The following is a 15,468-nucleotide window of genomic DNA, read 5'->3' as shown; positions in this document are numbered from 1 at the left end:
GCAGCAAGAGTTGGCTTTTATAGCACTTCATAAGTGCTCAGCAGCTCACATGTATTACATTGACTGCCGTATTGGCAGGAGCTTAATACCACGCCATGCAGTTTACTCAAAATGCAGATGTGTTTAAGCTGACCTGACCTTTTAAGCTTGCATCTTGTTTTAACTAAACATTTCTTGAGGTCAGATGTCGTTTAATTGTTTAATAAAGTTTCCAGATTGGACAGTGCTTGTATATACCCAGAACCAGAAAAAGCATCATAAAATTATTAGTTTTCTTACTTTAACACCCTTAATGCTTACAGTATGACTCCTGAAGTGTGGTGGATGTGCTTAAAACTTTTACATGGATAGATCTGTCATCTGTAAACTTTACATTGAGATATAGAAAGAAAATAATAGATAATACATTATCACATCTCCCTGGGGCATCTCAAAGTGTTTTACATGTAGTAAATTCATTTGAAATGTTGTCCTTGTTTCTAACTAGGTAAATATGACAGCAATTTTATGCAGAAATTAGGCGAATGATTATTTAATCTATTTTTTTATGCTTCTGGCAATGGAATGATATTGGCCATGACATGGGAAGAACTCCCCTCAATTTGATTAGTGCCAGAGCACCATTAGCAACTACTTGACCAGATAGACAGGACCTTAATTAAAGTCCCATCCAAACGTTAACACTTGCATTATAGGAGTCCCGCAGTAGTTCACTAAAGGGTTTGCCTAGTGAATTCTAAATAAATTATGGTATAATAAAGGTGCATGGATATACATTTTACATATGTCGATTGGCCAAGGCAAGTATAGGTTTTCTTGGCATCCACAAATACATAGAGGTGCTTTGCCAAACTGTGGTGAGAAGTGTTGAATTGCATTGTGTAATGCATTGCCTCAAGAGCAGAGAAAGCACAGTGGCATGGTTGAGGGAGATGTTGAGACCAGGCATTGCTCTTATAGCTTCCTGAAGGGAGAAAAGCAAAAATTATGACTAGAAAATATTCCATTGTTTTAACATTGTCTAGTTTTCACCTGTGCCTCCTCTATAATTAAGATGGTATGGCAGCCTAGTGGTTTTGATGCTGATCTAGAAATCCAGAATTTGAGAGTTCAAATCCCACAATGGTTGTACAAAAGCAATTTGTATTTATACAGTGCCTTTAACATAATAAAAGTCCCCAGGTACTTCACAAAGACATTATAAAACAGAACACGACACTGAGCCACATCAGGAGATATTAGGGCAGATGATCAAAAGCTTGATCAAAGTGTTTAGTTCTAAGGGGATACCTCAATGGAGAAAAGTGTGATAGAGAGGTTTAGGGAGGAAATTTCAGACTTTAGAGCTCAGGCAACCAAAGGTACCAAGGCCAATGGTGGAGTGATTAAAATCAGGAATACTCAAAAGGCCAGAATTAAAAGAGCGCAGATATCTTAGAGGGTTGTGGGGCTGGAGGAGATTACAAAGATAGGAAGATGCAAGACTGTGGAGGGATTTGAAAACAAGGATGAGAAATTTTAAAATTTAGGTGTTTCTTAACCAGAAGGCAGTCTAGGTCAGCAAGCACAGGAGAGTTAGGTAACCAGAACATGCAAGTTAGAACATGAGCAACATGAGTTTACAGAGGGCAGAACATGGAAAGCTGGCAAGGAGTTCATTAAAATAGTCAAGTCTAGAGGTAACAAAGGCAAGAATGAATATTACTGTAGCAAATGAACTGAAGCAGGGTCCGAGTCCTTGGTTCTAGCTTAAACTATCAGGCTGGGAGCTTTCTACTGTGGGCTCAGTTCATCCTAATTACCTGCAGTCCATATCAATCATGGCATGATTTTGCCCTCTTCCCAGGATTGCCTTTTTTTACAAGTTGAAGATAAAACTCCAGAACAGGCTTGTCCAACCTTTTCGTGTGAAGGGCCACATTTGAATTTTTTCCATATTCAAGGGGCTGGTGGCACAATGTTAAACGTGAATTTCAAAAAAAAGCTGGGGTATGAAGAAAAGAAATACCTCGCTGAGCAAAAGGGAAGCAATTTGCTGAGGAAACAAAATGTCAAATCAATCAATTAATAACTTAAAAAATGAGTAATTAATAAAGATGACCATTAGAGCGTGAGAGGGTGAAAGTGTGTGTGTCCTGCTCACTCCCAGTCTCAGGGTGCTCGAACACTCACCCTCACCCTCGGTCACTGTGTGAGTGAGTAAGTGTGAATCCTGAGTCTGGAACTGAGCCAGACATGCACGAGGGGTTGATCCAGTGTGTAGGTCCAAAGTTGGGAATCCTGCCCACCGAAAAGCCTGCAAAACGGCCCGCCAAAATTGCTGAAGGGGTGGAAAGAGCCCTTCCAACTATTTTAAAATGTTTCACATGTGGCACCAAAAAGAAGCATCACTGCGGAGAATACCCATTAGGGGAGCCGAATGCTTTATCTGTGGCAAGACCAGACATTTTAAACAATTCTGCAGATCTAAAGCACTAGTTAAGGGAAGAGAGCTGGAACATGCTTCCAACCATTTTAAAATGCAGGAAATTGGAAATAAAGACATTGGGGATAAAAATCCCAATAATCAGTTCTGGTTTGTAGAGCTAGAAGTCAAAGAGTACGGAACAGAATTTAAACTGGACACTGGGGCCTTGGACTGGCTTAATGATATTGAGATCCAGGCATCAAACATAAGGCTACAGGGGCCAAGAGGCACAGACGTCAAAGTGAAGGGTCATATTGCTATAACCCTTGGACTAAAGATAAAGAAATTAATGAAACTCTTTAGAACCAGAACCAGCAACTTTCTGTGCTCAGCAGGGCAGCGTGTTCAGCACTCGGTCTTCTGCAAAGGGTTGATGAGGTAACACAGGATGACAGCAGATCCATTGTAAGAATGAATTTCCTAAGTTATTCTAGAGACTGGGAAAGCACAAAAGTGAGTATAACATCACTCTGCTCCCAGATGCCAAACCCATTTGCTTATTTATCCCTAGGAGGGTACCACACCTGCTGATCAAGAAAGTCAAAGATCAAATTGACAGGATGCTGCATCAAGGCATGATCTCTCTTGTTATAATGCTTACAAAATAGGTCTCGGGCTAGTGACATACCCTAAACCAAATGGCAAAAGCAGACTCTATGTTGACCTGACACGACTAAATAAAATCATTCAGAGAGAGATGCACCTGATGTCTTCTGTTGATGGCAGTTTGGCAAAATTGTCCAAAAGTGTTCTTTTTTCGAAGCTGGATGCCAACAGTGGGTTTTGGCAAATCTTCCTTGACCAAGAATCAAGGTTGTTGACAACGTTTATCACTCCCTTCAGTCGCTTTTGTTTCAGTCGACTTCCCTTTGGCATATCCTCTGCACCAGAAATCTTTCCACGCACAATGTCCAACATCCTCAAAGGCAGAGAAGGAATTATTTGCCACATGGTGCTACCAAGGAAGAGGACAATCACAGAATCCGGGAGGTTTTATAAGTGCTTGAACAAACAGGCCTCACTCTGAACAAAAGCTATCAGATTTTTAGGCTATATTATGCACTAAAAAGGGATAACAGTAGACCCCAAAAAAACCAAGGTGATAAAGAATTTCCACAGCCCAAGTCTGTTGCTGACACACACAGATTTTTAGGCATAGTCAACCAGGTGGGGAAATTCATCTCTATTTTGTCTGTCATCAATGAACTTTTGAGAGACCTGCTGAGAAAAGGTGAGTGGTTGTAATGGGGAGTCGGGCAGAAGAATATCTTTGACAGGATCAAGGAGCTGCTCATCTCCTTGGGCGTGCTTGCACATTATGACCCCAAACTACTGACAATAGTGGCAGCTGATGCATCATCGACGAGGGTTGAAGCTGTTCCTCGACAGATCCGGGAAGGTGGCAGAAAAAAAAACCAATGTACTGTGTCTCTAAATCATTAAAGTATTAATTCAATGATTGAAAAGGAAGCACTAGCAGTGACATGGGCCTGCGAAAAATTTTCAGATTACTGAAAAGGCTTACAATTCAGGATTGAGAAGGACCATAAACCTCTGGTCACTTACCTGAACTTTAAGGAAATTGCTAAGATGCTGCCAAGGATATAACGTTTCTGGCTAAGACTCATATGCTGTGTCTACTACAGTGTATACGCTGTTGAGACACTGTCAAGTGCTAAAGTCAACCAGGCTACAGACAACATTTGACACTCATCTCTGAGGTGGAAGCATATTCTTCATCAATAGCAAGTAACCTACCCTACCTTCTGCAAAAAAAAAATCAGATTAGAGAAGCCCAGTTGAAAGGCACAGAATGCAGTCAGGTCAGAGCATTTTGCCAAAATGGTTGGCCTGAATATGTCCCAAGCAATCAGGCGTTAACATAATATAATGAACAACAATAACATTTGACTATTGTTGAAGACCTTCTACTTTTCAATGGCAAGCTAGTAATTCCAAGATCGAGGCGAGAAGATATTCTCCAAAAACTCTACTATGGTCATTACCAAATACAGAGCAAAAGCACAACAGTCTGGTGGCCATAAATTTTGAAAGCCATAGAAGAACTTATCTCAATGTACTATAGTGCCATCAAGTGCCAAGAACAAACAGAACCACAACTACCATCAACATTTCTGTCCAGACCTTCGCAAAGGCTAAGAATGGATCTGTTTGACTTGAGGTAAAATCTACCTGTCATTGACTATTACTCTCAATGGTTGGAAATCAGCAGACTCCATACCACAATTGCAGAAGCTGTGGCAAAAACTCTTAAACACGTTTACTTGGTATTCCGGATGAGGTAGTCTTGGACGACAGTCCGCAGTTTATGAATTAACACATCTGACAATTTGCTATGGAATATGGGTTCCACCATGTGACCGGTTCACTACACCATCTGCAGGCTAATGGAGAAGCGAAGAGAGGTGTAAAAACTATCAAAATATTGATGACAAACAACAATGACCCCTAGAGCTAGCCATACTCAATTACAGGGCAACGCTATAAGGTAATGGCTTTTTGCCAGCAGAATTACTGATGTGGAGAAGGCTAAAGACCCAACTTCCTCCATTGCAACATAAACTAAAGCCCAACACCATCTTACAAAATCATGAACTGACTAAGGTGTCACGAGCGAGCAAACACAAAGAGAAACAGTCAAGCTGATATAATCACCAGTGTAGAGCAAGAATACTATCCACGTTAGTATGGAGACAAAATTTGTAGATAAGAGACTGTCAGGCATAGATACATTGATACAGCAAACTCAGCAGCCACGATCATACCTTGAACAAACACCACATCGGGTTATCTGAAGAAACAGGCTCTGATACTCTAAGCTGAAAGGCGACAATTATTCCAGAATTACCATGATCGAATGACAAGGTGGACTCTACAGCAAATGGCTCAAGAAGTGACGTTTGAGTCCATGAACCAAGTGTGGACCAGCACCCTTAACCCTTCTTGATCAAGATAAGATCAGAGAGAGTTGTAAAAGCATTAGACAGGCCCAACCCATGATGTTATAATTTTGAGGTGAGATGGTGAGAATGTAAATTGTTTAACAAGTAATTTAACGCTTTTGAGATGATACACAGGCCTGGGGGTGGGGGTGGAAGAGAAATATTGTAAAGGGTTAATAGTTATGTTAATTGACAATGTTAATGATGTAAGCATGGCATTGGGGTCCGATGACCAAGAGATTCCAAGGGAGTAAGACAGAGAACACTGTGTCCAGAGAATAATGTACTTACCATGAGGTCTTGGATGTAATAGTGTAAACAAATAGTTTTTAGTCAGTATTTAGTTTTTCAATCTCCAAGTCACTCCTAAAGTATGTAAAACCTCGTTGATCTAGAAGACAACACAAGTAAAGGGAAACAAGTCAAACTACTCACTAGTGAGCCTATCAATAGCAACTGCGGGAGAGAAATGGTCTGTACTTGGAGGAGCAGCTCCTTGCAGAATCTTTCACTTCACTTAACTGTGTTTTGAACAATGAATCCATGGGCTGGATTGAGGCATGATGTGCCAGATTCTGGCCTGCGGGCTGTATGTTGGACAAGCCTGCTCTAGAAGTCCACTTTTACTACAGTTAAGGAAAGATGGTCTATCACTTTAAACTATTAGTTGAATTTCAGTGGGATTAGTTCATTGACATTAACGTTTGTACAGATAGGTCATCTTCAATGAAAGAAGCTCAACATTCTTATTGTTACATTTTCAATATGCTACTAAGCTAAGCACGACCACCTTCCTGACCATGACCATATTGTACTGAACAACATGCTAACTCCTATTATATATGGTGTAAAGTGATTTACTTCTTCAGATGAGTCATTGCTGGAACTTTCTGGAATTGAATCCATTTTACCACTTCACAATCTGATGTAAATCATCAGACTTTCCAAAAATAACTAAACTGATATAATTTTCTTTCAGATTGATTTGAACTTTGCAGTTGAAAATATCATTTTGAAAGAAGGGCACTATAGAAACTGAAGTTAAACACTAAAATTTTATTATGTGAACTACCTTTTGTTTTGACTAATTCATAATCTTTTCAAACCTGCCTTTACAGTGGAAACCGTTCAGAGATGTGCTGACTTCCAAAATCCCTACTTATACCGCAGAACAAATTTAACAACAATGGGATTACTGCACAAGTAACCGAGTTGTGCATTCATAACTTTTACAGTCTGGCCAGAAGTCAGGCTGAGGTATTTACAGGCAACAAGTCACAACAATATTTTCCGTAATTGGAGAAATGAGATTATTCCCCAGCCACAGGCAGACCCAAGATGGCGGACCAAGTAGCAAGTGCCACTGGCTACAATATTTAGTGTTGGCACCAGTGATGCTTTTCTTCAGGTTCTTCTGAAACACCCGATATAGGAATATTTCACAGTCTCTGATTACAAGGGTTGTGATCATACCAACAAAGTGCAGAATTGAGTTTCAGCTGAACCGCTCCCTCCCCTTTTCAACCACCCTGAGTCCACCCACATGTCCACCTGTTTTCCCACTCTACCTACTAACTTGCACATCAGCTGAGCGCAGTATTTTTATCCTGCATATTCACCTGAATATTCTGAGTGCATCTCAGCCTGCTCAGCAGCACTGAATGCTTTCTTGCCCAAGTGTTTCCCAGCTTGCTGTTCTGTTTACCCATGTATCTTCTACAACCTGGCCACTCTAGTTGTTTTTCAGCCCACATGTTCACCAGCCCAACCATGTGCTTCCCTATCAATGTTTATGCCCACTCTTGCCTTTCTAGAAAAGCTCCTTGTCTTTTGAGAAAAACAGTGTAAGGAAGTATACCCTACATGCTAAGATCCTTAATGACTGGAGGAACAGAGAAATATCTTGGATTCCAATCTTTAAAGGTGGGAATGCATGTAGAAAATTCCATTAAAATGCATGGTATTTGAATCTAAAATGAAGGAAGTGGTATTGAATTTGTGTATGACATTAGCTAGACCACTATTAGAATACTACATTCAGTTTGGGCACCAATTTATAGGATTTTCCAGTTGATCTCCAATTTCCCAATGCCACGGGGGGAGGTGGGGTGGTGGATGGGGTGGATTAGTTTAACTGCCTGTAGGCAGGAGGCAGGCACCCAGCAGCAGGCTGGGGAAGCCAGTGCTGCAGACAGGCCTACAGGCCCTGAGGTAGGTGTCCCTAGAATACGAGCAGTTGGTAGCCTACCTGAATGTGGGTACTGCCAAAGGCTGCCTTGTAGAAGGATTTCCATCAGTACTGTACCACATTAAAACGCAGCTTAAATTATGTACTTCGAGTTTCAGTGGCATAAGTGCTACCAACTGCTAGTATATTAGGGACACCTACCTCAGTTGGTAGCATCCTTGGTTCTGAAAGGTTTTCAAATTATTAAATGTTTTTGAGAGGTTAAATACTGAAAGACTGCTTTTTTTTTATTAGCTGGCAATTCAGTAATGAGGGGGCACGGACTCCAGATTATTAGCAGAAGACTGAGTGAATGTTAGAATTTTCTTCCACACATGAATCGTGGGTTGTTTTGGCAGAATTTATGGAGCAGATTATTTTATTCCTGGAGTTATTGGATTGCCTGGCCACAGTGAAAACAGAAAAATCAAGCCGGTAGGATTTAATGATGTTTTGTCCATTAATTCACTTCATCCCATCATATTTTCTTGCACTTGTTGTGTCCAGATGATCCAATAGTTCAGGTGCAGGAGGAAGAAAGTCTGCTCCAAAAACCCGATTTAAAAAAGCAATTGGATTAGTATTTTGAAAGGAAGAGTATAGAAAGAAAAGAGAAAGCGCTGGAAAAATAGGATTAGGCTAAAAAGCTAGCAGCAGCAGCAGCACAGTGGAAGAGGAGAGCAAGCATAGGCAAGAAGTGAAGGAAGAAGAATGATTTGGTGAAAAGTGAAAAAGGATGTGCCCAAACACAGGAATTAACCTTGTAGCTTTAAAGCGATAGTAAAGGTAGCTTCTTCGCCTTTGCCATAGAATGAATTTTGTGCATTACGTGGTATAGCAGTCCTGCCCTGTCAAAAACTGTATCAAGTGATTATAATATGAGCATTCCCATGGGACCTTCACCAATATTTCTATAAAACTCTATGCAATCCTGGTACAGCTATATTCAATCTTCAGATAAATAAAAACACTTCCATTTCCCTGTCATGACGTAAATAAACCACTGTTCATTGTTTTAAAAACTCTGAGCTTTGTTTATTCATGCCCCACCTTTAAATTCTGCTGCCTCATTGAGTTCTCCTACTAAAAGTGTAATAAATGTAATCTTTAAAAAATGACTATTTAGTAAGAGCATTAAAGTAAAAGCATCCGTCAGACATTTAAATAAAATTCTGAGTTTATCCACCAAGAGATATGGTGGCCTGGTCACCCATCTCTACAGCCACCATCCTTGAAGTAAATGCTCTAAGGGGTAAAGGAATGTTTAAATTTTTTGCCAATTTAGGCAACTGTACTGTGGACAGGGAGGAACAGAAAGAGAATCTACTGCCTATCAGTTTATCCCTCAAAGTGTTAACATGGTGACTCAATGCAACATCAAAGTGTTTGCCATCAACTTTAAAGGCAGTTGGGTGACTTTGAATCAGTCCCATTTTCATCCACGTCTCTAATGCTGATCTTATGCGTACTGGCATGTCACAAGATACCTCACTACAACATTAAGGTGTTTGCCAACTTTAAATGTAGTTACAACATACAGGATGTCAAACTGCATCTCTTTAGATTTTAAAATGACAAAATCAAGCCAGCAAAGAAATTAAGAAGAATTTTGGTGGTTTTATCAAAAGTTAGAGAGAGGAGACTAATTTCAGAGCACCTTTTATCTGCAATTTTTATGACTGAAATAAATCCCTTTTACATCCACTTCTTTGTTGCTGACAGAAGGGTAGATTTTATGTGTTCTTGCATATTGCTGGGTTCCTCACTTTGTGCACTGGGCCCATAATTTTCCAGTGCATGTCTGGTCACGCCATTTGAAATATGTTGCTGCATGAGGAATTGAAAAATCTCCTCTGTCATGAATATTGAATCCCTGCCCTATTTCTATTCTATATCTCCTAATGTTACTGTCCATGATTGCCATTAATTTTAGTCTTATATTATTGTGCGAAGTCTAAACATAAGATGCTGTCATTGTGAGGCAGTAACTCTTGGGAGTTTCCACAATAAAGGTTGCAGAGGCATAGGTTTGAAATGATGAGTGAAATTCACTTCGCAGCAAAGGAAGGATGTTACCACACTACAGATAGCACCTCTTTTGTCATTTTAATTTCTCCTGACATCCACCCTATCACAGACTTTCCCTTTTGTTCTCTTTTCTACCTGCAGCCATTTCACCTGCTTAAAACGTAATACGTTTCTAACTTCTCCCAATTCCGATGAAAGGTCACAAACCTGAAATGTTAATTGTTCCTCTCTCCACATATGCTGCCCGACATGAGTAATTCCAGCATTTCCAGGCTTTAGTTCAAAAATGTACTCCATTTATTTAAAAGTAACACAATCATGATTTTTGTTTTCTGGTCAATTGCCTTTCCTGATGATCAGAGGAGGTCCTTATAGGCCAGCAATGTAAGAACTGTGGTTTTCCCATCACCAGCTAAAATAGCAGATAGGGCCAATGATGGTACGTGAAGAAATCTCTTTCTCACAAGGGGCAATTTTTAAATCCCCTGATGAGTGGGAACAGGGCAATAGTGGAGTTGAAATTACCTTAGGAGACTTACCACCCCATTTCTGCTTCGTTCCCTCCATTTTAATCTCTGTTTTATTAGGTGTTAGGCATCTGAGATGTCCACTGATCACATGTCATTAGGACTCAGATACATTTTCTGAATGTACAAAAACAGATGTCCCATCCAGTGCTGAACCCACTAATTAGAACCTAGTGAGATTTGTTTCCAAGGGGCAGTCTTTAGAAGGGCACTCAACTACAAGCACTACAATTGCTACCTATTAGATTTTTTGGATTTTCACAAAATAGCTTGCCTTAGAGATTGCTTTTTTCACTAAATTTATTGACTTATACACCTTTAATAAGCAAGGAGTTTATAATGAGCACCATTTTTGTTGCTCTACTGGTTACCTGACACGAGCTGGGGGGTTTGAAGTGGAGTGGGGGAATGAAGGGGTAAGAAGTCTATGGGGTGGCTGTATCTCTGCAGACAGGCTGTGCAGACGCTATGTGTTTATTCAAGACCTACTGAGTCAAGTGCCATTCAAAATTGGGGGCTCATCTAGGATATTTTGTTATGATACAGCAGGTGGTGTTTGCCAGGCTGATCAAATCCACAAGGGAAGTTTGGCCACGCTATCACAAGAGTTTTGCAATTTGTATTTATTAAGAAAAGGTTTGGGCACTGAATTCAGAAGAAATGAGTCCGCTAACACCTTTAGAGATTTTAAAAATTAGATTAAAACGTTCATTAACAAAAGAAAAGAATTAAAACACATACGCAACATTACAGTTGCAGCATTGCTTAATATTATAATAACTCCCAAGATTCCTAACTAACCTGACTCCCTTTAAGGCAACAGTCCAAAATAGATTTTAAATTTAGAGAGGCATCCAGCAAGGTTACCACAACACACGCTCAACAGTGGAATTCCAGAGGCTTTTCACACAATTTTGGTGAGTGGAACAGCAGACTTCTGCAAAGTGGCTAGTGGCTTTTCTCCCCAAGTCTGTTTCACACGGTGTATCTTTCAGATCTTACACGGCCACCCTTGATGCAACCTCCTTTAAATATATTTCTTCCTCTTTAATCTGTAAATCCCATTGTTCCCACTGTCTTTAGAATTTACTTTTTACATGCTCTAAAAATCTTCCATGTTGCCAATATGCCCTTTTCCTTTTGGGAAAAAAAAATAAACCCAATAAGCTTGCCCTATTTATCTTGTTAGTTGTAAACATCCTACCATCCCCTTGAAAATCAAATAGCTCCCCACTTATCTTAAATTGCAAATCTCATTCACCCCTATCTGCTGAGACTTTTATCCTAGCTCACTAATTAGCATTTCAAATACCCTTTTTACACCTAGCTCCTGATAATTTCGACCTTGCAGTCTATCTGACTCTAATTCAATTAAATCAGCCACCCACGAAACCATACATATACACACACACACACACACATATGCCTACCTTACAATATCCCATAAAATCAAAATGGAACTTAATCCGGATAAGTGTGAGGTGATGCACTTGGGCGGGACAAACAAGGCACGGGAATACACGATGAATGGTAGGACCCTGGGAAGTACCCAGAGGGACCTTGATGTGCACTGGTCCCTTAAGGTAGCAGAACAGGTAGATAAGGTGGTTAAGACGGCATAAGACTTGCCTTTAATAGCTGAGGCATAGAATATAAGAGGAGGGAGGTTATGCTGAAACTGTATAAAACGCTGTTTAGGCCACAGCTAGAGTATTGTATACAGTTCTGGAATCCGCATCATAGGAAGGATGTGATTGCACTAGAGAGAGTGCAGAGGAGATTTACCAGGATGTTGCCTGGGCTGGAGAGTTTTAGTTATGAAGAGAGATTGAATAGACTGGGGCTATTTTCCCTGGAGCAGAGGAGATTGAGTGGGGACATGATTGAGGTATATAAAATTGAGGGGTATAGATAGGGTAGACAGGAAGGAATTTTTTCCCCTTTTTGGAGGGATCAATAACCAGGAGGTAAAGGGCAGAAGGTTCAGAGGGGATGTGAGGAAGAATTCTTTCACCCTGAGGGTGGTGCAAATCTGGAACTCATTGCCTGAAAGGGTGGTAGAGGCAGAAACCCTCATAACATTTAAGAATTATTTGGATGTGCACTTGCGATGTCATGGCATACAAGGCTATGGGCCTAGTGCTGGAAAATGGGATTAGAATAGTTAGGTACTTGTTTGACCGGTGCAGACTCAATGGACCGTGAAAAACCTTTTCCTGTGCAGCAGACCTCTACGTCTCTATGACTGTTATGAAAAATATGATAGTTTTGTCACAATCAGCAATTTCTGGAAGTTTTTTAAAATTCATTCACTGGGCGGGGCTTCGCTGGCTGGGCCAGCATTTATTGCCCATCTATTGCCAGCATTTATTGCCCCTAGTTGCCTTTAAGAAGGCGGTGGTGAGATGCCTTCTTGAGCCACTGCAGTCCATGTGGTGTAGGTACACCCACAGAGCTGTTAGGAAGGGAGTTCTAGGATTTTGACCCAGCGACAGTGAATGAACAGCGATATATTTCCAAGTCAGAATGGTAAATGACTTGGAGGGGAACTTCCAGGTGGTGATGTTCCCATCTATTTGCTGCTCTTGCCCTTCTAGATGGTAGTGGTCATGGGTTTGGAAGGTGCTGTCGAAGGGGCCGTGGTGAATTCCTGCAATGCATCTTGTGGATGGTACACACTGCTGCTACTGTGTGTCAGTGGTGGAGGGACTGAATGTTTGTGGATGTGCCAATCAAGTAGGCTGCTTTGTCCTGGACAGTGTCGAGCTCCTTAAGTGTTGTGGGAGCTGCACACAGGCAAGTGGGGAGTATTCCATCACACTCCTGACTTGTGCCTTATAGATTGTGACAGGCTCTGGGCAATCAGGAGGCGAGTTACCCATCATACAATTCCCAGCCTCTGACCAGCTCTTGTAGCCACAGTATTTATTTGGCTAGTCCAGTTCAGTTTCTGGTCAATGGTATCCCCCAGAATGTTGATAGTGGGGGATTCAGTGATGGTAATGCCATTGATCATCATGGGGCAATGGTTGGATTCTCTCTTGTTGGAGATGGTCCTTGTCTGGCACTTGTGTGACGTGAAAGTTACTTGCTACTTGTCAGCCCAAGCCTGAATATTGTCCAGGTCTTGTTGCATTTGGACATGGACTGCTTCAGTATCTGAGGAGTTGCAAATGGTGCTGAACATTGTGCGATCATCAGCAAACATCCCCACTTCTAACCTTATGATGGAAGGGAGGTCATTGATGAAGTAGCTAAAGATGATTGGGCTGAGGACACTACCCTGAGCAACTCCTGCAGCTTGGGCCTCAGAGGACCAGGACCCTCAAACTGCAGCATTTTGGATTCCAGTGGGGCGTTCTGGTTCAGCTAGCTTTCTGGCAGCATGATGGACGTTGATTGAAGGGGAGAGCAATATGTGCCACTCCAATGCTGGTGACACATATTCCTAGTGTGAAGGCCCAGTGGAGGTGGTCACCAACTCTAGGATAGACTACAGAATGCTGATACCCTCCAAACAATCAGCCATGATACAGCAATTCCTTAACGGCCTTTTTAATACCTCATACAATTGCATGAGTGCTTGAAAGAAGTTTGCTTTTGAATGTTGGGTACCTGAAGTTAGTATTTCTATCTTTCAGTGAAGTTATCCCTTGGCGCGCTGTCTCCTGGGCTGTCATTTCTACTATTCATCTGCTGCTGCTAACTTGTGCTGGGCCCTGCTATCTCTCTCTGACACACCCAGATTGATAATCCCCATGGTGATACTTGGGGCTACTGGAGTGTGTGATGGTGCTTCTGAAGGAATTGCTCTCTTCCGCATCAGATGTTTACAACCTAGAGAAAGGGGTAAATTTGAATGGCACTGACAGTAGTGATGACTGACTTTACTATGCAACATGAGGTTGTCATCAAGCTGGTTTTGCAACTGCTTGAACATAATAGAAAGTCAAGTATTAAGCAAATACCCAATCAGTGTCACTCTAATCTTGCCAACTTCAATGCTGTTTGCTCTTCAGCTGCCTGTGATATCCAGGGCTGTTTGTTCCATTTGACTTAGGGTTTGGATTAGCTGGTCCTCCCTCAGTTTTGCTTCTTCACTTGTGTTGTTGGACATATCTTCCTACAGAAACAGAGGGAGAGATTTATTGAGAGGTATTGCAAAGTGATATGCATGTATATGTATAGGTATATGCTAAAAGGCGGAGAAAAAGCAAGCTGTGAGTAGGAAAGGGTGGTGTTCAGTGGAAAGAAACTGGCTGGACTGAAGTTAGAGAGGAGTCAACAGATAAGTTCATTGTTTTTTGATTGTTACCAGCTCATGACAGAATGCTTTTTGTGGCTGTTGTGTAGGTATGATTGAAATGAGGAGAGATGGTATAGTGTTCCCTTATGGCTGGTGTAGAAGGATGTGGTGCAGGGGAGAAAGTGTTTAGTGTGCTGGGGGAAGAGGAGGTGGGAAAGTGTATAGCGGAGAAATTGAATGTCAGAAGAGAAGGGCCTGCGGGTGTTTGTGCATAAATCTTTGAAGTTGGCAGGACAGGTTAACTAAGCAATTAAAAAAGCATATGGGAAACCAAGCTTATAAATAGATGCACAGAGCACATGAGCCAAGAAGTTATGTTAAACCTGGATAAAAGATTAATTGGCCCCAGCTGGAGTATTGTACCCAATTCCTGGCACCGCACTTCAGGAAGTATGTGAAGGCTTTGGAAAGGGTACAGAGGAGATTTAACGGAGTGGTCTCAGGAATGAGGGATTACAGATGTGTGGGTAGTTTGGAGAAAGTAGGGTTGTTCATAGAACATAGACCATTGAGGTGATTTGGTAGAGGTTGTTAAATTATGAAAGGTTTAGATAGAGTAAATAAAGAGAAACTGTTTCTAGTAGCAGGCGGCATGGTGGAGCATTGGTTAGTGCTGCTGCCTCACAGCTGCAGGGACCCGGGTTCAATCCTGACCTCGGGTGTCCGTCTGTGTGGAGTGTGCACATTCCCACTGCATCTGCGTGGGTTTCTGCTGGGTGCTCTGGTTTCCCCCCACTGTCCAAAGATGTGCTGATTAGGTGGATTGGCTATGGTAAATTGTCCCCCTGTGTCTGTGTGTGCCCTGTGATGGAGTAGCTTCCTGTCCTGGGTGTACCCTGCTTAGTGCCTATTGTCTATTGGGATAGGCTCCAACTCCCTGCAACCCTGAATGGGATGAAGTGGTTCTGGAAAAAGTGATTGATTCCAGTAGCTGAAGAGTCATTAACAAG

The 15,468-nt window shown here is 41.5% G+C and overlaps 2 protein-coding genes across 2 annotated transcripts in view; one reads left to right on the top strand and one right to left on the bottom strand.

The window, feature by feature from the left end:
- Nucleotides 1–15,468, top strand: part of LOC121284019 (protein THEM6-like) — a 44,898-nt gene that overhangs the window by 17,836 nt on the left and 11,594 nt on the right. The gene's annotated exons all lie outside the window — the stretch shown is intronic.
- cwf19l2 (CWF19 like cell cycle control factor 2) overlaps nucleotides 14,251–15,468 on the bottom strand; it is a 266,997-nt gene continuing 265,779 nt past the window's right edge. The window contains exon 19 of the transcript XR_005944421.1: nucleotides 14,251–14,335. The gene's annotated coding sequence lies outside the window, so the exon portion shown is untranslated. The remainder of the gene's footprint in view (nucleotides 14,336–15,468) is intronic.

The sequence above is a fragment of the Carcharodon carcharias genome, chromosome 11 (genome assembly GCF_017639515.1).
Source record: "Carcharodon carcharias isolate sCarCar2 chromosome 11, sCarCar2.pri, whole genome shotgun sequence".
Taxonomy (NCBI): domain Eukaryota; kingdom Metazoa; phylum Chordata; class Chondrichthyes; order Lamniformes; family Lamnidae; genus Carcharodon; species Carcharodon carcharias.
The sequence above is the reverse complement of the archived record's forward strand: the minus strand, read 5'-3'. Positions and strand labels throughout refer to the sequence as shown.